The sequence below is a fragment of the Mustela nivalis genome, assembly GCF_964662115.1.
Source record: "Mustela nivalis genome assembly, chromosome: 7".
Lineage (NCBI taxonomy): Eukaryota > Metazoa > Chordata > Mammalia > Carnivora > Mustelidae > Mustela > Mustela nivalis.
This window is the reverse complement of record NC_139026.1, coordinates 75,074,729-75,100,256: the sequence shown is the minus strand read 5'-3', so window position 1 is coordinate 75,100,256 and position 25,528 is coordinate 75,074,729. Positions and strand designations below refer to the sequence as shown.

Below are 25,528 nucleotides of genomic sequence, written 5' to 3'. Positions count from 1 at the left end.
GCCAGCTCAAAAGCCATTCCTCTACAAGGTCTCCTCTGATTTCACCATCAACCCTCACCTCTGTGCCAGCCACAAATGATCACCCTCCACTCTGAATTTCCAAGACATTTTACTTTTATATTAATTATGACAACACGTTCAATTTTGTGTTACAACAATGCTTTACCTCTTGTATTAAAATACAAGTTCCTTAAATGCAAAAGCCATACATCATCTGTTTTTTATCTTTTTCTAGCTTCTTTTTTTTAATGTAAATATAATGTAAATATTACTCACAGGTGCACAATACAATGACTCAACAATTTAACACATTCTTCAGGGCTCATCAAGATTAATGTACTCTTAATTCCCTTTATTTAAATCACCTACTCCCCTAACCATCTCCCTTTGGCAACAATGAGTTTGTTCCCTTTATTTAGGGGTCTACAGTGTTGTGTTTTTTGTTTATTTATTTATTTTGGTATTGCATTTGTCTTTCTTTTTTCTTTTTCTATTTTGATTTTTTTGTTTGTTTCTTTAATTCTCCACAAGACAGAAAACATGGCATTTGTTTTTCTCAGACTGACATATTTAAATTAGAATTATACCTACAAGTTCATCCATGTTGTTACAAATGGTAAGATTCCATTCTTCCTTATGGCTGAGTAATAGGCCATTAGATGTCCTTATAGACCACATTCTCTTTATCCATCTTCTACTGATGCCCACTTCTGTTCCTTCCATATCCTGCCTATTGTAAATAATGCTGCGATAAACATAGAGGTGCATATATCTTTTCAAATTCATGAAACAAAACCACTTTTGTACAAAAAGGAAACCATCAATAACAAAAAAGGCAACCTACAGAATAGGAGAAGATATTTGCAAATAATATATCAATAAGGGGTTAATACTCAAAATACATACAGAAATTCTACAAGCCAATACCAAAAAAACAGAAACAAAAACAAAATGATTTAAAAATGGGCAGAGGACCTGAATAGATATTCTTCCAAAAAAGACATACAGATGGTCAAAAGGCACATGAAAAGATGCTTAGTGTTACTCATCATCAGGGAAATACAAATGATTACTATATGTTGGCTAACTAAAAATTTAAATATATTAAACTCCTTTAAGTAATGCAATCAGATGTCACTTCATACCTGTCATGAAGGCTAAAAGGAAAAAGACAAGAAAACAAGTGTTGCCAAAGATATGGAGAAAAATGAATCTTCATGCACTGTTGGTGGGAATGTCAATTGGTGTAGGCCTTATGGAAAACAGTGTGGAAAATCCTCAAAAAGATTAAAATAGCACTACCATATGATCCAGTAATTCTGCTACTGGATATTTTCTTAAGTAATCTCTACATTCAATGTGGGGCTCAAACTCACCAGCCTGAGAGCAAGAATCATGGTCTACTGACTCTGCAACAAGTCATCTCCTTCATTAGTGAATGTTTAACTAAGGAAGAGAAAAACATTTTTTTAAAGATTTTATTTACTTATTTGAGAGAGAGAGAGAAAGATCACAAGTAGGCAGAGAGGCAGGCAGACAGAAAGGGGGAAGCAGGCTCCCTGCTGAGCAGAGAGCCCAATGTGGGGCTTGATCCCAGGACCCTGAGACCATGACCCAAGCTGGAGGCAGTGGCTCAACTCACTGAATCACCCAGGCACCCCAAAAGAAAAACATTTTATCAAGGTCTTCTAATATGAATTCTGTAAAAGTCAGCAAGCAGCTACAGACACAAGTGAAGAGTACAAAGTAAAAAAGGGGAGGGCGGAGGAGCAAAGACACATCCTTCATTGTACCATAAATATGAAGCTCCATTAGTGTTCCCACACCAATATTTCATAGGAGCCCATATTTCCATGTGCTCAGGAGTACTCCCCATTACTGTATAGGGGATCAGATAGCATTCACGTGTGATGATGTCAAGCCAAATACGTACTGGTACTGCTGAGTTCAAGGTCTAGACTTGGGTCCATAAGCAGGGTTAAGCTACCAGGCTTTGCTGGATCCCTGAGCAGAAGTAGAGAGCAAACCCAATCAACATCCAGACACCAAATTTCAGCCAGGTGCCAGCTGACATCTGCATCATAAGGCAAACATTCACAAAGATGCTCAGGAGTGGGAGGAGAGGCAGAGCAGGGACCTTAAAGGGAAGGGGAGAGGAGCTCTGTGGCTGTCTCCAGATGACCCCAGTTATCCCAGTGATGAACACCAGGAGCAGCACAACCACTGTGATCGGCCCTGGGTCTCCAGAAAGCAGACCTGGCCAGTGGGTCAGCACCAGGCAGAGGACAGTCAGCAGCAGAACCAGCAGTGAGGAGCAAACATAGACAACCCGGCCAGAGAGTGGAGTGGGGGTGGGGCTGTTTGGAAAAAATGGTCCCTGTAAAGTCAGCTTCCCTACTGCAGGTGCAGTCTCCTCCTGCGCCTGTGTTTGATTTCCCCCATCCTTCTCCTGCATCTGCACTTCATTTCCCCCATTCTCCTCCTGCACCTGTGCTTCATTTCCCTCATCCTCCTCCTGTAGCTCTTCTTCATTTTCCTCCTTCCTCCTTTCAGGCTGATACCTGATGATGAGAACACAAAAAGCTACCAAGGAGTAAGATATCAGGGTGCCAACTGACCTCAGGTCCAGAAGATCAGTGAGTCCATAGAAGAATACCATGATTGCTATGATTATGCCAAAGATCAGAGTGGACAAGATATAGCCATATGTGCCAAGAGCGAACCGGGCAAGGACTGGGAACAGGACACCATCCTCTGCCATCATGTATGTCACCCAGCGTATGGGGAACGTAAAGCCCCAGTACGTGCTGACAAAAATACTAGAGAAAATTGCAAAAGTGACAACATAGTAGGCAGGGACCCAGCCAACATGGAGAAATGCCTCAGGCAAGGTGCTCCCAGGTTGAAGCTGGTAATAAGGAACCATGAGTGTAAGTGATGCAGAGACACCAAAATACACAAAAAAGCTGATGAGCAGTGAAATCACAATGCCCATAGGGATGGAACGCTGGGGATTGTGGGATTCTTTGACTCTGGTAACAATAATGCTGAAACCTATGAATGCATAGAAACAGGTAGCTGATCCACGGAGAATCCCCTGGAAGCCAAAAGGCATGAATCCTCCAGAGCCCAGAGGGCCCAAGTGAGAGGTGCCATTGAGTCCAGCCTGTATGTAGTCCTCTTCCGTGAGCTTCCAGTTGTGCAGGTCCCCCTTAATGAAGCCAGAGATGATGAAAAAGCTGAGAGCCAAAAGCTTCACCAATGTAAGCACTTCAAAAACTCTGAGGAGGCCACGGAAACCCAGAAACAGCAGTTCTATGGTGAAAAACAGAAAGATTACAAAAACGTAGTGTAGATTGTCTGCAATTACTTGGGGAACATACTGTGAGATGATCTCATGCTGGGTCTCAGAGATCCGGTTTTCAAAGATGATGTTAAAAGTTAAGATCCAGGCCTGGATCATAACAAATGCATCAACAGCAAAGGAGAGGATGAGGTTCCAGCCAGTAATGAAAGCCCAGAGTTCACCCACAGTGACGTAGCTGTAGAGATATGCAGAGCCAGGTTGGGGGACCCGGGCACTAAACTCCGCATAGCACAGCCCAGCCAACAGTGATGTTAGACCTGCCACCAAAAAGCAGATCACAATGGATGGTCCTGCTTGGTTACTGACCACCTCATTAGCCAGGAAGTACATACCAACACCCACTGTGCGGCCCACACCCAAGGCCACTAAATCCAGAGTGCTCAGTTTTATGCCAGATCTAAACTCATCCACTCTTTTCTCTAGTGGACGTCTGCATACCAGCTTTTGACCAAACTTGCTAAGTGCCTGACGCAGCATTCTAGCTGGAATTGAAGAAGATTCTAAGGATCAGAGAGTTGTACCAAGCCCAGGGAGTCAAGGGTGCTGGATCTTGTTAAGGGAGACAGAGTTAAGCCAAGTTGGGTGTGGAGTGCCAGGGTCATTTGCTCAGGCTTCAGAGCTGCTGCTTCATATTTCTTCTTCGTTCTTCTTCTTTTTAAATTTAATTGGTTATTTTTTATCTTTATATCATTTTATTTTCTTTTTTCAGTGTTCCAAGATTCTTCTGGTACGTGCTATCCTTCCAGAATGCCTGTGGAAACAATAAATATTTACTGAACAATGGTGTTCAACTAATCAAATGAGAATCAGAGGCTGCATGTAAGTTGTTGCAGCCCAAGTATCACAGAAACTGACACCAAAAGAGACCATAGAGAAGTTAATCCTGCTTCCCCTCCAGAAAAAGTACCAAATAGCTCCAAACATTCTGTTTCTGTTTTTGTTTTTTAATTTTTTTTCAGTGGGCTCCATGCCCAGCATCTCCGTCACTGGATCAACATGAGAATTCCATAAGAAAATACAAACTAATACACGCTGCTGGTGGCAGTGTCACCGAGGCACCATGTGAAGCACAAACTTAGTGAAATTCCGAATACATACGCAATTGGACACTGTAGTGGTTGAATGGGTGAATGTATCTGAAACAAACATAAAACGTGAACTGGAACAGCATTTGTTAAATAACTGAAAAAAGGGCCTCTAGTGAAGAGGGGAAATGCAAATAGAGATAAGGATGAAACAGGATAATAAAATTATTGAAAATGGGTTAACTGGACATAATAAAAAAAATAAAATAAAAATTAAGAAAAAGAAAAGAGGCCTGAGAGGAAGTGATGGTGCAAACATGCCATGACTGAGGGAGGGACTGACTCCATTCTGTGCACTGCAGGTTCAACACAAGACTGCAGGAGACAATGTTGTTAGAGCACCTGGTACAGAACCTGGTAAATGACAGGCATTCAGTTGATTGATATTGAAATGGAAATGGAATCCTGTAATTGCCAGGATATGAAGAATACAAAGAATACCTGCTAGAAAGAGGGTGAAGAACAGGAAAGATGGGGCACCCATGCTACTAGATCCCACTGAATCCAATTCCTCTCTCTTCCAGCCCCTTCGGCTGTCTTTGGATGCTCTTGTAGTTGGCAATAAGGATGTTTCTGCCATGTTTTCCTCTCTGGGAACCATCTGCAGCCACCTACCACTCAACAAAGACACCACAATGGTTTTCAAGATTTGTGAATCACATACCCCTCTGAGTTGGATCACTTAAAAAAAAAAAATGTCATACACTCTTCTGAAGTGCAACCATGGACACTGAGCAGGAATCCCAGAGGAGGACCATCTGCATGGCAGGATAAGAGTGGGGTAATGCTTGATAGTTTATATTTCTTTCAACTGCGCTGTGCAGGGTTGTCTTTGTGCTCCTTCCACTTTTTCTGAAGACGAGGGAATGTTGGCCTACAGACAAAGTATCAAGATTCCAGAGAAACAGCCCAAAGGACAAAACATCTGGGAATTAAATAATCATTTTTTAATGACTCCAACAGGTGCAGACAGAACAAATGAACAACCAACTATACAGAAGGAAAAGGATACCCATGTTTGGAAAGCCTGAGAGAGCCTACCACAAATCCAGTTTCTAACACCATAGAGAAACATCATCTTCAAATGCCATGTTCAGATATCCCCATTCTCATGCAATAATCTACAGTTATTCCAATGGTTTATATCCAGGCTCTCTGACCCAGCTGCCAGAGCCCCACCCTAATTCTTCCCCTACGTTCAGATACATCACTTCCTTCCTGACTCAGCTCCTCACAACCTGACTTACCCTTCCTGGGATGAGCCAGTGTCCAGGGTAAGTGACCTGCCCTGCCAGGGATGCCCTACTCACTCCTTTCAGCCCAGTCTTGACCCTGCAGCCTCTCTTAGTCCTATTCTACAATCTTTCCTGCATCTAAGAAACCTTTCCTAAGCCAGCCTGACTGATCCCATCTCCAGCCTTCCTCCCCTTTCCACTAGCAGTTACTGCCCATCCTGATGGCCAGGAGAAACTAATTTTCCCCATCTGTCAACTGGTGACCTGAGCATGTTCCTTACATTCCTTTATAGTCTAAGAGCTTCCAGAGGGCAAGGCCAAGATCTATATACCCCCTCCTTCTGGATTCCACACTCCCATCTCAAACTTTCTCTATACAGGACAAGTATCTGCTCATAATTGTAACAAGCAAACAAAAGAGGCATTTAGAACAGAGAAAATGAATATATAAATATGTATTAAGTAACTACTATAACTTGAAATTCTTTGAAGAAGTGTTGTTGTTTTGTTTTGTTTTGTTTTGTTTTGTTTTGTTTTGTTTTGTTTTGTTTTTGGAAAGAGAGGAAAGGACAAAGAGAGGTATAAACAGGAAACTAGAACATGCCCCGTCATGTATTTCAGGAGTGTAATGAGGACATTTCTTAATGAGGGACCTGGTTCTATGAATCTCAGTTTCATAGGAAATAGTCTTTCGCAAAACAGGTGCTTGCTCAAGGGAGGGTCTTAAAGAAACACGGACAGGGGCCACAGAACATGAAGCAGTTAGTATGGATTCCATAATGACCCTGGTTCTCCTTACCTCCTACCTCCTCCTTGTGTTTCTCTCAGTCTCTGAGCTCCTTCCAACTGCAAAATCAAAGTTCCATCCCATGTTTCCTGGAAGAACTCCTGTCAAGTCCAACAATCCACTCCCTGAAGAGCAGGCTGTCTTGCTTTCCCAGCCAGCCCCACCCACTCTCCTTAGTCTTGAAGGTCATTATGTTCCCTACTCTGTCTCTAAGAATGGTGCTGAGCTCACTCTGGATCTTTCCTTTTCAAAACATTTTTCCAAGGCAGTAACTGCCACTGGTTTCTATGGTAGGGAGTTAATACTCCAGCCAACCAGGATGTTGGCCTGGGGCCTCTACTGAATAACTTCAAAGATAGTATGGGTATCAATTGCTTTGAAAGAAGTTTGATGAAGACTTGAGAGGAAGGCTAATGATGCCATTAAATAAGTGTTTTCAAGTTCTCAAAGTTTCAGAGACATGGACTATAAATGCACCATCTCCAGAGATTACATTAAGATTACATTAGTCCTCTATATCCAAGCACAACTCTTTCTTACTCCCAAAGTGTATAAATACTCTCATCCTCCTTAAAATTTCAACACAAGGAGCTCCAGAGCCATCCAAACTGGTGGCTCCAAAACAAGCAAGGATGAAGTCTTTTGGATAGCTAGAATTTCCAGAATTTCTGAAGTCCTAACTCAAGCAGCCTGATTCTGGTATGGGACAATCAGGAATACAAGAATAGAGGTTTTGCATTCAGGGCAAGAGTTTGAAATAATCCTAAGTGTGATGCATGTGTAACCAGTACTTCCTTCATGGAAACAGTTCAGGAAAACATAGGAAACGGTACACAGTATGAAGGCCACCTTGGAAACTATGCCTGAGTCTCATATTCAAGGGAAAAAAAGAGTTTTCAAAATCAAAATATATATGTAATTTTCCCATTTTCTCTTTTTGTTTGTGCCTTCTCTAGAAGAGTGTCTCCAAACATTGTCTGTCATTTATTAATTCAACAAATAAACTGCTCCCTATTTATTTAGTACTATGGATAAAGTAAGGGAAACAAAACCTCCTCTACACATTAGCAACAGGTTTATATATTGTGTTATTAGATTGGTAATCAGTGCTACAGAGAAAAGGAAAGCAAGCAGATTTTAGGATGTGCTCACAGTGGGTGTTGTGACTTTAAAATGGGTGGTCCAAGACAGACTCCCCTTCACATTGTTGCACAACTCTCACCACCAGTCATCTCCAGAATTTGTTCATCTTCTGCAGCTGAAACTCTGTACTATTGAGCAGTAGCTCCCCATTCTTCCCTCTCCACAGCCCCTTTCAACCACCATTCTATTTTGAGTCCCTATGAATTTAACTAATCAAGGTACCCATGTAAGTAGAACCATACAATATCATCTTTTTGTGACAGGCTTATTTCACTGCGCATAATGTCTTCAAGGTTCATCCATGTTGTAGTAGATATCAAAATATCCTTCCTCTTTAAGGCAGAATAATATTCTATGGTGTGTATATCTCACATCCAGGTTATCTGTTTATCCACTGATGGGCATGCTGGTTATTTTAACTATTGGCTGTTATGAATGATGCTGTTATGAATATGGTATACAAATATCTTTTTGAGTCTCTGTTTTCAATTCCTTGGGATATGTACCCAGAATTGGGATTGCTTATCATGTGGTAATTAAATATGTAAGTTTTTGATAATTGAAGTTACTGTTTTTCAACAGTGGCTGCCCATTGTACATTCCCACCATCAATGCACAAGCATCCCACTTTCTTCACTTCCTCGCCAGCACTCATTATCCTCCCTGTTCTTAGTAACAGCCATCCTAATGGGAGTGAAGTGGCACTTGGCTGGTTTTGAGAAATAACAAGGAGTCCTGGGGGGCCAGGACACAGTGAGTAATGGGAAAGGAGTAGGGGGTGAAGTCAGAGAGAAAGCAGGAACCTGATCCTTCACAGTGGGTCTGAAATCATTGTGAGGATTTTGCCTGTTACTCTGGGTGTGATGGAAGCCCTAGGGAAACAGAATTTCACCTGTTGTGTACCAATTTTCATATTCATTTCATAAGACAATAACCAATTGCCTTAACTGAAGCTGCTCATAGTCTAGATTATCTCCAAGCAGGACTCCATCACTTGAAAATCAAACAAAAGTCATTTTAGTGTCATTCACTACTTTAGGTATTTCCCACCAGTACTGTGGATAATCAAGAGCTGATATGAAGATACACAGTGCTTTTTTCTGTAACTTGGTGAAATTAAGGACTGCAAAGACACAGAGAGGTAAACTTTCAGAAAGGGGACAGAAACCATGTCAATCAGGCACTCACAAGGGCAGAATTAAATAGATGAATCCAGTCCCAAGCCCCAGATACCTCAGGAAGGACTGGCAGCAATGTCAGAAATACTCAGAGCTAGATAGAAATAGATCCTCAAAGGGAAGCCTGAAAACATGTTTCTATGAAGCAAAAAATACCTCTCATAAGCTCACCTCTATGGGCAATAGGGATGAAAGCTGCTACATCCAAATAAGAAATCCAAGGAGTTATACAGTTTCTCAACTATAAATAATCTGGCATAAATGTTTCCTAACCACCAAATATAAATATTAGAAAATATACACTTATGTGTGTGGAGGGGGATGGTGGGAGATGGAGGGTAGAGGAGAGAATCATGGGGTTGTCCCTCCTGGGAAAGAAGGAGAGATAAAAATGAATTTTCCATTATGGCATTTTAGGATTCCTTGGTAGTTATGGGAGGGAAGAATAGTAAAATCTGGAAACCAAAATAACTAATTTCTCTCAGCAAGGCAACAGGCTATGGACTTCTATTTTCTTTTTGCCATTTCTTTCCAGCTGAGGACCACCTTATTGATCCTCCACTCTCAGTGTGTATGACCACCACCCACCCTAGGGCAAAGAGACTCCACAGTTTGCCTCACATCATACTTCTCTTCTTACTTCCCTTTTCTGTGGGCTCTTAATAGAGGTCTTGGGTTACCTCCAACCTTCAAAGAGTTATTATACAAATGGGACTGCAATATAGGAGATGGCTGCTCATTCTCCTGTCCTCAAGTAGAACAATAATAGACCTAAGTAGCAGTGAAAGTGCAATTTCATTCATCATTTATTCATTCATTCAATAAATAACAAGCACTTTCTAAATGCCAGTCCTAGTGCTTGATCCTACATATACAATGGAGAGGAGAAAGATGTGTTCCCTGCCTACATGGTACTAATTATATTTAGCAATGTTCTTATATAATATTCCTGCCCAAAATGTGTAACCAGAACCTAATGATAAAATCGATAAGTCTAGTTTTATTCCTAGGTATCTTGTGATTTTTGAATATCAGGACTCTGAAAACTATAGAAAACTTACAAAAGAAATTGAGGAGGACACAAAGAAATGGACAAACAGTCCATGCTCATGGACTGGAAGAAAAAACATTGTTAAAATATCTATATCACCCAAAGAAATCTACATATTGGATGCAATCCCTACCAAAATACCACCAGCATTTTTCACAGAACTAGAACAAAGAATCCCAAAGTCTGAATGGAACCACAAAAGACCCCAAAGAGCCAATGTAGTCTTGAAAAAGAAAAGCAGAGCTGGAGGCATCACAATTCTGGAATTCAAGCTATATTAGAAAGCCATAGTCACCAAGAAAGTTTGGTACTGGCACAAAACCTGACACCTAGATCAGTGGGACAGAATAGAAAACCCAGAAATGGACCCACAACTCTATGGCCAACTAATCTTCAACAAAGCTGGAAAGAATATCCAAAGGAAAGAAGATAGTCTCTTCAACAAATTGTGTTAGCGATACTGGACAGCAACATGCAGAAGAATGAAACTGGATCACTTTACTATCCTATACACAAAAATAAAGTGAAAATGGATGAAAGACCTAAATGTGAGACAGAAAACCATCAAAATCCTAGAGAAGAACACAGCAAGTAACCTCTTTGACCTCAGGCATAGTGATATCTTACAGACACATCTCCAGATTCAAAGGGAAAAAAAGCAAAACTGAATTACTGGGGCTTCATCAAGATAAAAAAAAAACAAACTTTTCACAGCAAAGGAAACAATTGACAAAACTAATAGACAACCTACAGAATGGGAGAAGATATTTGCAAAGGTCATATCTGATAAAGGGCTAGTATCCAAAATCTATAAAGAACTTATCAAACTCAACATCCCCAAAATAAATAATCCAATCAAGAAATGGGCAGAAGACATGAACAGACATTTTTCCAAAGGAGACATCCAGATGGCTAGCAGACATATGCAAAGATACTCAGTATCACTCATCCTCAGAGAAATACAAGTAGAACCCATGATGAGATACCACCTTACACATGCCAGAATATTTAAAATTAACAACACAGAAAAGAACAGGTGTTGGTGAGGATGTAGAGAAAGGGAACCCTCTTACACTGTTGGTGGGAATGCAAACTTGTGTGGCCACTCTGGAGAACAATATGGAGGTTCCTAAAAAGTTAAAAATAGAACTACCTTTGATCCTGAAATTGTACTATTAGGTATTTACCCAACGGATACAAAAATACTGATTCAAAGGGGATCATTACCTGTACCCTGATGTTTATAGCAGCATTATTAACAATAACCAAATTATGGAAAGAGCCCAAATTTCCATCAACTGATTAATAAAAAAGAAGATGGATATATGACAGAATGATGAATCATTCTGTCATTGCAAGATACTATTTGTTCTTCCTCCATCCTCTGCACATCATTCTTTTATCATAATCACATCATGAGTCATGTGATGGATCATATCATTCATTCGTGATCATCATTCATTCATATATATAGTCATCAACTGATGAATGAATAAAGGAGCTGGAGGTTTATATGTGTGTTTGTGTGTGTATGTGTGTGTGTGTGTATACACACACAATGGAACATTATTTCAAAACCAAAAAGAATGAAATCATGCCATTTTCAATGATGTGGAGGTAACTAGAGCTTGCTATTCTAAGTGAAATTAAGTTACTAGCAGAAAGAAATAGACCATATGGTTTCAATCATATGTGCGATTTAACAAACAATACAGATGTACATAGGGGAAGGGAAGGAAAAATAAAGTAAGACAAAAACAGAGAGAGAAGCAAACCACAAGAGACTCTTAATTACAGAGAGAAAACAGGGCTACTGGAGGAAGGTGGGTGAGGGTTGGCTAAATGGATAATGGGTTTAAGGAGAGGTCTTGATGAGCACTGGGTATTAGATGTAAGGGATGAATCACTAAATTCTACACCTGAATCCAATTTTACCATACGTCATAATTGACTAGAATCTAAATAAAAACTTGAAATTTAAAAAATACCAATCTATAAACAGTTTTCCACAGAAAGTTGCTTTTCTATAAAACAACTGACCTGTGCAGTTCAAAACTGTCAATGTCAGGAATGGCAAGCTGAGGAACTGTTGCAGAGTAAAGGAGAATGAAGAGACATGACAATGAGATGCAATACAATCTCCTGGATTGCTCCTGATCAGGGAGAAACATCTTACTATAAAAATTGAAAAATTAGTAAAATTTGCATATGGACCATATTTCTCTCTCTCAATCTCTCTCTCTCTCTCTCTCTCTCTCTCTCACACACACACACACACACACACACACACACACACTGAAGAAAGCAAGCAAATGTGCCAAAATATTAACAGCTGCTCAATCCCATTGAAAGATAAAGGAGTATTGATGTTATTCTTCTTGCAATGTTCTATAGGTTTGATATTGGTCAAACTTAAAATAGAAAGAAAATGACAATGTCCCAGTAGTAAATGTTATGGTTTCTCCTTTCCTAAATGTCCATTATAAACAAGTTTCCCATCACTTTTGATTGGAACCAGATCCCACCCAGAATGATCAAGCCCCAAATCAGGAATATTTGGCTCTCTTGGTTCCCTTTGTCAGCAAGCAAAAATTCCTGGAAAGAAACTACAATCATGGTTCATGTTAGTATAGTTACAATATTTCTATCCTTGGGGCGCTTGGGTGGCTCAGTCAGTTAACTGTCTGCCTTTGGCTCAGGTCACCATTTCAGGTTCCTGGGACCCAGCCCTGGGTCTGGCTCCCTGCTCAGTGGGGAATCTTCTTCTCCCTCTCCCACTGCCCCAATCATGCTCTTGTTCACTCTCTCTCAAATAAAATCTTTTATCTGTCAAAATTCTAGAGAAGAACATCAGCCACAGCAACGTCTTTCAAGAAATCTCTCCAAAGGCAAAGGAAACAAAAGCAAAATAAACTTTGGGGACGTCATCAAGATCAAACAAAGGAAAAAAGTCAGCAAAACAAAGAGGCAACTCAGGGAATGGGAGAAGATATTTGCAAATGACACTACAGACAAAGGCTGATATCCAAGATCTATAAAGAACTCCTCAAACTCAACACTCAAAAAACAGATAATTGTGTCAAAAAATGGGCAGAAAACATGAACAGACACTTTTCCAAAGAGGATGAACAAATGGCTAAGAGACACATGAAAAAATGTTCAACATCATAGGCCATCAGGGAGATTCAGATCAAAACTTCATTGAGATACCACCTTACACCAGTTTGAGGGGCCAAAATTAACAAGTCAAGAAACAGCAAGTGTTGGAGAGGATGTGGAGAAAGGGGAACCCTCTTACAGTGTTGGTGGAAATGCAAGTTAGTGCAGCCACTTTGGAAAACAGTGTGGAGATTCCTTAAGAAATTAAAAATAGAGCTTCCCTATGACCCTGCAACTGCACTACTAAGTATTTATCCCAAAGATACAGATGTAGTGAAAAGAAGGGCCATCTGTACCCCAATGTTCATAGTAGCAATGTCCACAATTGCCAAACTGTGGAAAGAGCCAAGACGCCTTGGATAAAGAAGATATTGTTCATATATATAATGGAATATTGTGCTTCCATCAGAAAAGATGATAACTCAACTTTTGTATCAATGTGGACAGGAATGAGGAGATTATGGTGAGTGAAATAAGTCAAGCAGAGAGAGTCAATTATCATATGGTTTCACTTACCTGTGGACCATAAGGAATAACATGGAGGACATTGGGAGGAGAGGAGAAGGAGGTTGGAGGAAATTGGAGGGGGAGATGAACCATAAGATCCTCTCAATTGAGGCAAAAGAAGCAGTTGACAAAGTACAGCATCCTTTCTTAATTAAAACTCTTCATGGTGTAGGGATAGAAGGAACATACCTCAATATCATAAAAACCATCTATGAAAAACCCAGAGTGAATATCACTCTCAATGGGGAAAAATTGAGAATTTCCCCCCCAAGGTCAGGAGCACAGTAGGGATGTCCACTATCAACACTACTGTTTAACACAGTATTAGAATTCCAAGCCTCAGAAATCAGACAACAAAAAGAAATGAAAGGCATTCTAATTGACAAAGAAGAAGTCGAACTCTGAATCTGAGCATAAAACATAATACACTATGTGTAAAATCCAAAATACTCCACCTCCAAATTGCTAGAAATCATACAAGAATTCAGTAAAGTGGAAGGATACAAAATCAATGCACAGAAATCAGTAACATTCTTATACATGAACAAGGAGACAGGAAAAAGAGAAATTAAGGAGTTCATGTCTTTCTCCCCATGATTCTTTAGTCTTGCAAAGTTAATTAATTTTTTAAATTTTATTGTTTTCCTTATCCTAAATTTTTAAACTTCCTCTTTCCTCTTTTAACGTTTTTTAACTAGTTTATCTTAACAACACCTTTCATTAAAAATAACATGGATGGAACTAGAGCGTATCATGCTTAGCGAAATAAGTCAAGCAGAGAAAGACAACTATCATATGATCTCCCTGATATGAGGAAGTGGTGATGCAACATGGAGGCTTAAGTGGGTAGGAAAAGAATAAATGAAACAAGATGGGATTGGGAGGGAGACAAACCATAAGTGACTCTTAATCTCACAAAACAAACTGAGGGTTGCTGGGGGGAGGGGGTTTGGGAGAAGGGGGTGGGATTATGGACATTGGGGAGGGTATGTGCTTTGGTGAGTGCTGTGAAGTGTGTAAACCTGGTGATTCACAGACCTGTACCCCTGGGGATAAAAATATATGTTTATAAAAAATAAAAATTAAAAAAAAAATCTTTTTTGACCCTTCCTTATTATAGTCATATTTTATCCTTCATTGCATCTAAATTTATTTTTTGTATACACATAGAGTTTTCTCTTCTAAAAAAAAATGGGATCCAACTTCTTCTAATAGATCAAAATATGCCCTAAATCTAGCACAGGGCTTTGTTCTAGTCTCCAGCCTGAGCAAATTCTCTCCACTTCTTTTTTTGTTTTGTTTTGTTTTCCCAACCAACATATCAACTCCCTTTTTAGAAATTAAAAAAAAAATTCATCTTTATATTCATATTCCATCCCTTCACTGTGTTTACCCTAATTTTGTGTGTGTGTGTGTGTGTGTGTGTGTGTGTGTGTGTGTGTATTCCATTCTTTAAAATTTGGGGAGGTAGTCTCTTCTAAGAGACCAAAATACTCCCAAAATTAAATGGATGACTCTGTTCTATTCACCAGTCTAATACATATATTTTCTTTTTTTCCTTTTTCTTTACTTTTTCTCTTTTTTAAATTTTTTTTTTTTTGCTAAACTTCTTTTTACCCCCTTTCTACCCCAATTTGGGGTCTCTTCTGATTTTGTTAAAGCACATTTTCCTGGGGTCTTTGCCACCCTCTAGTATTTATTCACTCCTTCATATATTCTTATCTGGATAAAATGACAAGGCAGAAAACCTCACCACATTAAAAAAAAAAAAAAAAAAAAAAACCAAGAGGCAGTACCAAAGGCGAGGGACCTAATCAATATGGACATTGGTAATACATCAGATTTAGAGTTCAGAATGACGATTCTCAAGGTGTTAGCTGGACTCGAAAAAGGCATGGAAGATATTAGAGAAACACTGTCTCGAGAAATAAAAGCCCTTTCTGTAGAAATAAAAGAACAAAAATCTAACCAAGTTGAAATAAAAAAGCTATTAATGAGGTGCAATAAAAAATGGAGGCAGGGGTCTCTGGGTGGCTCAGTGCATTAAAGCCTCTTCCTTTGGCACAGGTCATGATCCCAGAGTCCTGGGATCAAGTCCTGTATCAGGCTCTTTGCTCAGCAGGGAGCCTGCTTCCCTCCCCTCTCTCTGCCTGTCTTTCTGCCTGTTTGTAATCTCTGTCTGTCAAGTAAATAAATAAAATCTTTATTTTAAAAAAAATGGAGGCTTTTACTGCTAGAATTAGTAAGGCAGAAGAGAGAATTATTGATATAGAAGACCAAATGATAGAAAATAAAGAGGCTGAGAAAAAGAGAGACAAACAACTACTGGATTGTGAGGGGAGAATTTGAGAGATAAGTGGTACCATAAGATGAAACAACAGTAGAATAATTGGAATCCCAGAAGAAAGAGAAGGGAACAAAAGGTATATTGGAGAGAATTATTGTAAAGAATTTCCCTAATATGGCAAAGGGAACAAGCATCAAAAATTTTAAGACAAAGACTATAATAAGAGTTGAGGAAGAACACTGTATCATACTCAAAGGGTCTGCTAACAAGAAGAGCTAACAATTTTAAATATCTATGCCCTTAACATAGGAGCAGCCAATTATATAACCAATTAATAACAGAAATCAAAGAAACACATTGACAATAATACGATAATAGTAGGGGACTTTAACACTCCCCTCACTGAAATGGATAGATTATCAAAGCAAAAGATCAGCAAGGAAATGAAGACCGTAAATGACACACTGGATCAGATGGATGTTACAGATTCAGAACATTCCATCCCAAAGCAACAGAATACACATTCTTCTCTAGTGCACATGGAACATTCCCCAGAATAGATCACATCCTGGGTCATAAATCAGGTCTCAACTGGTATCAAAAGATTGGGATCATTCCCTGCATATTTTCAGACCACAGTGCTCTGAAGCTAGAACTCAATCACAAGAGGAAATTTGGAAAGAACCCAAATTCATGGAGACTAAACAACATCCTTCTAAAGAATGAATGGGTCAACCAGGAAATTAAAGAAGAATTGAAAAATTTCATGGAAACAAATAAAAATGAAAACACAATGGTTCAAAATCTGTGGGACACAGCAGAGGCAGCCCTGAGAAAAAATATATAGCAATACAAGCCTTTCTCAGGAAACAAGAAAGGCCTCAAATACACAACCTAACCCTCACCTAAAGGAGCTGGAAAAAGAACAATGAAGAAAGCCTAAACTCAGCAGGAGAAGAAAACTCATAAAGATTAGAGAAGCAATCAATGAAATGGAGACCCAAAAAAAAGACCAAAACAAAACAATAGAACAAATCAATGAATCTAGGAGTTGGTTCTTTGAAAGAATTAATAAGATTTATAACTCCCTGGCCAGACTTATCAAAAAGAAAAGAGAAAGGACCGAAATTAATAAAATCATGAATGAAAAAGGAGAGATCACAACCAACACCAAAGAAATACAAACAATTATAAGAATATATTATGAGCAACTATATGCCAGCAAATTTAGCAATCTGGAAAAAATGGTTGCATTCCTAGAGACATAAAAACTACCACAACTGAACCAGGAAGAAATAGAAAACCTGAACAGACCCATAACCAGTATGGAGATTGAAACAGTCATCAAAAATCTCCAAACAAAAGCCCAGGGCCAGACGGCTTCCCAGGGGAATTCTACCAGATATTTAAAGAAGAACTAATTCCTATTCTCCTGAAACTCTTCCAAAAAATAGAAATGGAAGGAAAACTTCCAAAAGCGTTTCATGAGGCCAGCATTGCCTTGATCCCCAAACCAGACAAAGATCCCATCAAAAAAGAGAATTACAGATCAATACCCTTGATGAACAAAGATGTGAAAATTCTCACCAAAATACTACCCAATAGGCTCGAACAGTATATTAAAAGGACTATTCACCACGAACAAGTGGGATTTATTCCTGGGCTGCAAGTTTGGTTCATCATCCGCAAATCAGTCAATGTGATGCAAAACATTGATAAAGAAAAAACAGAACCATATGATACTCTCAATAGATGCTGAAAAATCATTTGACAAAGTACAGCATCCTTTTTTGATCAAAAGTCCTCAAAGCATAGGGATAGAGGGCACATACCTCAATATCATCAAGGTCATCTATGAAAAACCCACCGTGAATACCATTCTCAATGGAGAAAAATTAAGAGCTTTTCCGCTAAGGTCAGGAACTCAGCAGGGATGTCCATTATCACCACTGCTATTCAACATAGTCCTAGAAGTCCTAGCCTTAGCAATCAGAAAACAAAAAGAAATTAAGTCATCCAAATCAGCAAAGAAGTCATACTATCACTCTTTGCAGATGATACAATACTATTTGTGAAAAACCCAAAAGACTCCACTCCAAATCTGCTAGTATTTGTACAGGAATTCAGTAAAGTGTCAGGATACAAACTCAATGCAGAAATCAGTTACATTTCTTTACACCAACAACAAAACAGAAGAAAGAGAAATTAAGGAGTCCATCCCATTTACAATTGCACTCAAAACCATAAGATACTTGGAATAAACCTAACCAAAAAGAGGCAAAGAATCTATACTCAGAAAACTATAAAGTACTCATGAAAGAAATTGAGGAAGACACAAAGAAATGGAAAAATGTTCCATGCTCATGGATTGGAAGAACAAATATCATGAAAATGTATATGCTACCTAAAGCAATATATACATTTAATGCAATCCCTGCCAAAATCCCGTCCATTTTTTTCAAAGAAATGGAACAAAGAATCCTAAAATTTATATGGAACCAGAAAAGACCTCAAATAGCCAAAGGAACTCTGAAAAAGAAAGCCAAAGTTGGTGGCATCACAATTCCAGACTTCAAGCCCTATTTCAAAGCTGTCATCATCAAGACAGTATGGTACTGGCACAAAAACAGACACACAGATCAATGGAACAGAATAGAAAACCCAGAAATATACCCTCCACTCTATGGTCAACTAATCTTCAACAACGCAGGAAAGAATGTCCGATGGAAAAACGACAATCTCTTCAACAAATGGTGTTGGGAAAATTGGACAGCCACATGCAGAAGAATGAAACTGGATCATTGCCTTACACCAAACACAAAAATAGACTCAAAATGGATGAAGGACCTCAATGTGAAAAAAGAATCCATCCAAATCCTGGAGGACAACAGAGGCAGCAAACCCTTTGACCTCAGCCGCCAAAACTTCTTCCTAGGAACTTCGCCAAACGCAAGGGAAGCTAGGGCAAAAATAAACTATTGGGACTTCATCAAGATCAAAAGCTTTTGCACAGCAAAGGAAACACTTAACAAAACCAAACAACAACTGACAGAATGAAAGAAGATATTTACAAATGACATATCAGATAAAGGGCTAGTATCCAAAATCTATAAAGAACTTATTAAACTCAACACCCAAAGAACAAATAATCCAATCAAGAAATGGGCAGAGTACATGAACAGACATTTCTGCAAAGAAGACATCCCGATGGCCAACAGACACACGAAGAAGTGCTCCACATCACTCAGCATCAGGAAAATACAAATCAAAGCCACAATGAGATACTACCTCACACCAGTCAGAATGGCTAAAATTCACAAGTCAGGAAAAGACAGATGCTGGTGAGGATGCAGAGAAAGAACCCTCCTATACTTTTGGTGGGAAAGCAAACTGGTGCAACCACTCTGAAAAACAGCATGGAGATTCCTCAAAAAGTTTAAAATAGAGTTACCCTATGACCCAGCAATCGCACTACTGGGTATTTATCCTAATGATACAAACGTAGTGATCTGAAGGGGCTTGTGAACCCGAATGTTTATAGCAGTAATGTCCACAATAGCCAAACTATGTAAAGAACCGGGATATCCATTAACATATGAATGGATGAAGAAGAAGTGGTATATATATACAATGGAATACTATGCAGCAATCAAAAGAAATGAAATCTTGCCATTTGTGATGGCATGGATGGAACTAGAGGGTATTTTAGTGAAATAAGTCAATCAGAGAAAGATAATTATCATATGATCTTCCTGAGACAAGGGAGTTGAGAGGCAACATGGGGGGTATGGGGAGTAGGAAAAGAATAAAGGAAACAAGATGGGATCTGGAGGGAGACAAACCATAAGAGACTCTTAATCTCAAAAGACAAACTGAGCGTTTCCAGGGTTAGGGGTAGGGGAAGGGTGGTTGGGCTATGGATATTGGGGAAGGTATGTGCTATGGTGAGTGCTATGATGTGTGTAAACCTGGTGATTCACAGACCTGTACCCCTGAGGCTAATGATACATTATATGTTAATAAAAATAATTTTTAAAAAAATAGCAAAAGCAATGTTGAAAAAGAAAACCAAACCTGATAACATCACAATCTTGGACTTCAAGCTGTTACAAAGCTATAATCATCAAGACAGTATGGTACCACCAGAAAAACAGACATATAGATCAATGATAGAAAATGGAGAACTCAGAAATGGACGCTTGATTCTATGGTCAGCTCATCTTTGACAAAGCAGGAAAGAAAATCCAGTGGAAAACAGACAGACTTTTCAACAAATGTTGCTGGAAAATTGGATAACCACATGCAGAAGAATGAACTGGGCCAATTCCTTAGGCCATACCCAAAAAACAGACTGAAAAATAGATGAAAGCCCTAAATGTGAGATAGGAATCTATCAAAAAACTCTAGGAGAACACAGGCAGCAACCTTTGTGCCCTCGGCTTCTGCAACTTCTTGCTAGACCTTTCTCCAAATGCAAGGTAAACAAAGGCAAAAATGAACTACTGAGACCTCATCAAGATAAAAATGTTTGTATGGCAAAGGAAAGAGTTGACAAAACAAAGACAACTGACAGAATGGGAGGAGATATTTGCAAATGACATAACAGGTAAAGGACTAGTATTCAAAATCTATAAAGAACTTATCAAACTCAACACCCAAAGGACAAATAATCCAACCAAGAAATGGTCAGAAGACATAAACAACATTTCCCCAAAGAAGACATAAAAACGGGCAACAGACACATGAAAAAATACTCAACATCACTCATCATCAGAGAAATAGAAATCAAAACCACAATGAGATACCACCTCACACCAGTCAGAATGGCTAAAATGAACAAGTCAGGAACCAAAAGATATTGGTGAGGATGTGGAGAAAGGAGAACCCTCCTACACTGTTGGTGGGAATGCAAGATGGAGCAGCCATTCTAGAAAACAGTCTGGAGGTTCCTCAAAAAGTTGAAAATAGGGAGGAGTCAAGATGGCGGAGAAGTAGCAAGCTGAGACTGCTTCAGCTAGCCGGAGATCAGCTAGATAGCTTATCTAAAGATTGCAAACACCTGAAAATCCATCGGCAGATCGAAGAGAAGAACAGCAATTCTGGAAACAGAAAAACAACCACTTTCTGAAAGGTAGGACCGGCGGAGAAGTGAATCCAAAGCGACGGGAAGATAGACCCTGGGGGGAGGGGCCGGCTCCCAGCAAGCAGCGGAGCAACCGCGCACAAAATCAGGACTTTTAAAAGTCTGTTCCGCTGAGGGACATCGCTCCAGAGGCTAAATCGGGGCGAAGCCCACGCGGGGTCAGCGTGGCCTCAGGTCCTGCAGGGTCACAGAAGGATCAGGGGTGTCTGAGTGTCGCAGAGCTTGCGGGTATTGGAACGGGAAAGCCAGCTGCAGAGACAGAGCCGACAGTAAGCTCACAGCTCGGTGTTACCTTGAACCGGTCGCAGGCTCGGTGATCTCGGAGCACGGCCGGAGGTCAGGCAGACGGGAGTGACTGGGCGCTGTTCTCTGAGGGCGCACTGAGGAGTGGGGCCCTGGGCTCTCGGCTCCTCCGGGCCGGAGACCAGGAGGCCGCCATTTGTATTCCCGTCCTCCGGAACTCTATGGAAAGCACTCAGGGAACAAAAGCTCCTGAAGGCAAACCCGAGCGGATTACTCACCCCGGCCCCGGGTAAGGGCGGTGTAATTCCGCCTGGGGCAAAGACACTTGAGAATCACTACAACAGGCCCCTCCCCCAGAAGATCAACAAGAAATCTAGCCGAGACCAAGTTCACCTACCAAGGAGTGCGGTTTCAATACCAAGGAGAACAGCAGAATTCCAGAGGAGGAGAAAGCCAAGCACAGAACTCATGGCTTTTTTTCCTGTGATTTTTTTTAGTCTTGCAGTTAATTTAGTATTTTCTTTTATTTATTTTATTTTATTTTATTTTTATTTTTTTATTTTTTCTTTTCGCCTTCGGGTAAAAAAATTTTTTTTAACTGTTACCTTTTTCTTTTTTAATGATTTTTTACTAGTTTATCTAATATATATATATTTTCTTTTTTACATCTTTCTCAGGTGTTTTCTTTTTTTTTTTTAATTTTTTTTTCTTTTCTTTTTTTTTTTTTCTTTTCTTTTTTCTTTTTTTTTCTTTCTTTCTTTTTGAACCTCTTTTTATCCCCTTTCTCCCCACTCACGATTTTGGATCTCTTCTAATTTGGTTAAAGTATATTTTCCTGGGGTTGTTGCCACCCTTTTAGTATTTTACTTGCCCCTTCATTTACTCTTATCTGGCCAAAATGACAAGACGTAAAAATTCAACACAAAAAAAAGAACAAGAGGCAGTACCGAAGGCTAGGGACCTAATCAATACTGACATCGGTAATATGTCAGATCTAGAGTTCAGAATGACAATTCTCAAGGTTCTAGCTGGGCTCGAAAAAGGCATGAAAGATATTAGAGAAACCCTCTCGAGAGATATAAAAGCCCTTTCTGGAGAAATAAAAGAACTAAAATCTAACCAAGTTGAAATCAAAAAAGCTATTAATGAGGTGCAATCAAAAATGGAGGCTCTCACTGCTAGGATAAATGAGGCAGAAGAAAGAATTAGTGATATAGAAGACCAAATGACAGAGAATAAAGAAGCTGAGCAAAAGAGGGACAAACAGCTACTGGACCACGAGGGGAGAATTCGAGAGATAAGTGACACCATAAGACGAAACAACATTAGAATAATTGGGATTCCAGAAGAAGAAGAAAGAGAGAGGGGAGCAGAAGGTATACTGGAGAGAATTATTGGGGAGAATTTCCCCAATATGGCAAAGGGAACAAGCATCAAAATTCAGGAGGTTCAGAGAACGCCCCTCAAAATCAATAAGAATAGGCCCACACCCCGTCACCTAATAGTAAAATTTACAAGTCTCAGTGACAAAGAGAAAATCCTGAAAGCAGCCTGGGAAAAGAAGTCTGTAACATACAATGGTAAAAATATTAGATTGGCAGCTGACTTATCCATAGAGACCTGGCAGGCCAGAAAGAGCTGGCATGATATTTTTAGAGCACTAAACGAGAAAAACATGCAGCCCAGAATACTATATCCAGGTAGGCTATCATTGAAAATAGAAGGAGAGATTAAAAGCTTCCAGGACAAACAACAACTGAAAGAATTTGCAAATACCAAACCAGCTCTACAGGAAATATTGAAAGGGGTCCTCTAAGCAAAGAGAGAGCCTACAAGTGGTAGATCATAAAGGAAGAGAGACCATATGCAGTAACAGTCACCTTACAGGCAATACAATGGCACTAAATTCATATCTCTCAATAGTTACCCTGAATGTGAATGGGCTAAATGCCCCTGTCAAAAGACACAGGGTATCAGAATGGATAAAACAACAAAACCCATCTATATGTTGCCTCCAAGAAACTCATTTTAAGCCCGAAGACACCTCCAGATTTAAAGTGAGGGGGTGGAAAAGAATTTACCATGCTAATGGACATCAGAAGAAAGCAGGAGTGGCAATCCTTATATCAGATCAATTAGATTTTAAGCCAAAGACTATAATAAGAGATGAAGAAGGACACTATATCATACTCATCTTCTGTCCAACAAGAAGATTTAACAATTTTAAATATCTATGCCCCCAACGTGGGAGCAGCCAACTATATAAACCAGTTAATAACAAAATCAAAGAAACACATCAACAACAATACAATAATAGTAGGGGACTTTAACACTCCCCTCACTGAAATGGACAGATCATCCAAGCAAAAGATCAGCAAGGAAATAAAGGCCTTAAACGACACACTGGACCAGATGGACATCACAGATATATTCAGAACATTTCATCCCAAAGCAACAGAATAAACATTCTTCTCTAGTGCACATGGAACATTCTCCAGAATAGATCATATCCTCGGTCCTAAGTCAGGACTCAACCGGTATCAAAAGATTGGGATCATTCCCTGCATATTTTCAGACCACAATGCGCTAAAGCTAGAACTCAACCACAAAAGGAAGTTTGGAAAGAACCCAAATACATGGAGACTAAACAGTATCCTTCTAAAGAATGAATGGGTCAACCGGGAAATTAAAGAAGAATTGAAAAAAATCATGGAAACAAATGATAATAAAAATACAACGGTTCAAAATCTGTGGGACACAACAAAGGCAGTCCTTAGAGGAAAATATATAGCGGTACAAGCCTTTCTCAAGAAACAAGAAAGGTCTCAGGTACACAACCTAACCCTACACCTAAAGGAGCTGGAGAAAGAACAAGAAGAAACCCTAAGCCCAGCAGGAGAAGAGAAATCATAAAGATCAGAGCAGAAATCAATGAAATAGAAACCAAAAAAACAATAGAACAAATCAACGAAACTAGGAGCTGGTTCTTTGAAAGAATTAATAAAATTGATAAACCCCTGGCCCAACTTATCAAAAAGAAAAGAGAAAGGACCCAAATAAATAAAATCATGAATGAAAGAGGAGAGATCACAACTAACACCAAAGAAATACAAACTATTATAAGAACATACTATGAGCAACTCTACGGCAATAAATTTGACAATCTGGAAGAAATGGATGCATTCCTAGAAACATATAAACTACCACAACTGAACCAGGAAGAAATAGAAAGCCTGAACAGACCCATAACCAGTAAGGAGATTGAAACAGTCATTAAAAATCTCCAAACAAACAAAAGCCCAGGGCCAGATGGCTTCCCGGGGGGATTCTACCAAACATTTAAAGAAGAACTAATTCCTATTCTCCTGAAACTGTTCCAAAAAATAGAAATGGAAGGAAAACTTCCAAACTCATTTTATGAGGCCAGCATCACCTTGATCCCAAAACCAGACAAGGATCCCACCAAAAAAGAGAGCTATAGACCGATATCCTTGATGAACACAGATGCGAAAATACTCAACAAAATACTAGCCAATAGGATTCAACAGTACATTAAAAAGATTATTCACCACGACCAAGTGGGATTTATTCCAGGGCTGCAAGGTTGGTTCAACATCCGCAAATCAGTCAATGTGATACAACACATCAATAAAAGAAAGAACAAGAACCATATGATACTTTCAATAGATGCTGAAAAAGCATTTGACAAAGTACAGCATCCCTTCCTGATCAAAACTCTTCAAAGTGTACAGATAGAGGGCACATACCTCAATATCATCAAAGCCATCTATGAAAAACCCACCGCAAATATCATTCTCAATGGAGAAAAACTGAAAGCTTTTCCACTAAGGTCAGGAACACGGCAGGGATGTCCATTATCACCACTGCTATTCAACATAGTACTAGAGGTCCTAGCCTCAGCAATCAGACAACAAAAGGAAATTAAAGGCATCCAAATCGGCAAAGAAGAAGTCAAATTATCACTCTTCGCAAATGATATGATACTATATGTGGAAAACCCAAAAGACTCCACTCCAAAACTGCTAGAACTTATACAGGAATTCAGTAAAGTGTCAGGATATAAAATCAATGCACAGAAATCAGTTGCATTTCTCTACACCAACAGCAAGACAGAAGAAAGAGATATTAAGGAGTCAATCCCATTTACAATTGCATCCAAAACCATAAGATACCTAGGAATAAACCTAACCAAAGAGACACAGAATCTATACTCAGAAAACTATAAAGTACTCATGAAAGAAATTGAGGAAGACACAAAGAAATGGAAAAATGTTCCATGCTCCTGGATTGGAAGAATAAATATTGTGAAAATGTCTATGCTA

The 25,528-nt window shown here is 39.4% G+C and overlaps 1 pseudogene across 1 annotated transcript in view; it reads right to left on the bottom strand.

The window, feature by feature from the left end:
* Positions 1-1,928: 1,928 nt before the first annotated feature.
* Positions 1,929-25,528, bottom strand: part of LOC309868597 (cationic amino acid transporter 3 pseudogene) — a 31,937-nt pseudogene continuing 8,337 nt past the window's right edge. The window contains exon 2 of the transcript XR_014316497.1: positions 1,929-4,118. The product of XR_014316497.1 is annotated as a cationic amino acid transporter 3 pseudogene (transcript). The remainder of the gene's footprint in view (positions 4,119-25,528) is intronic.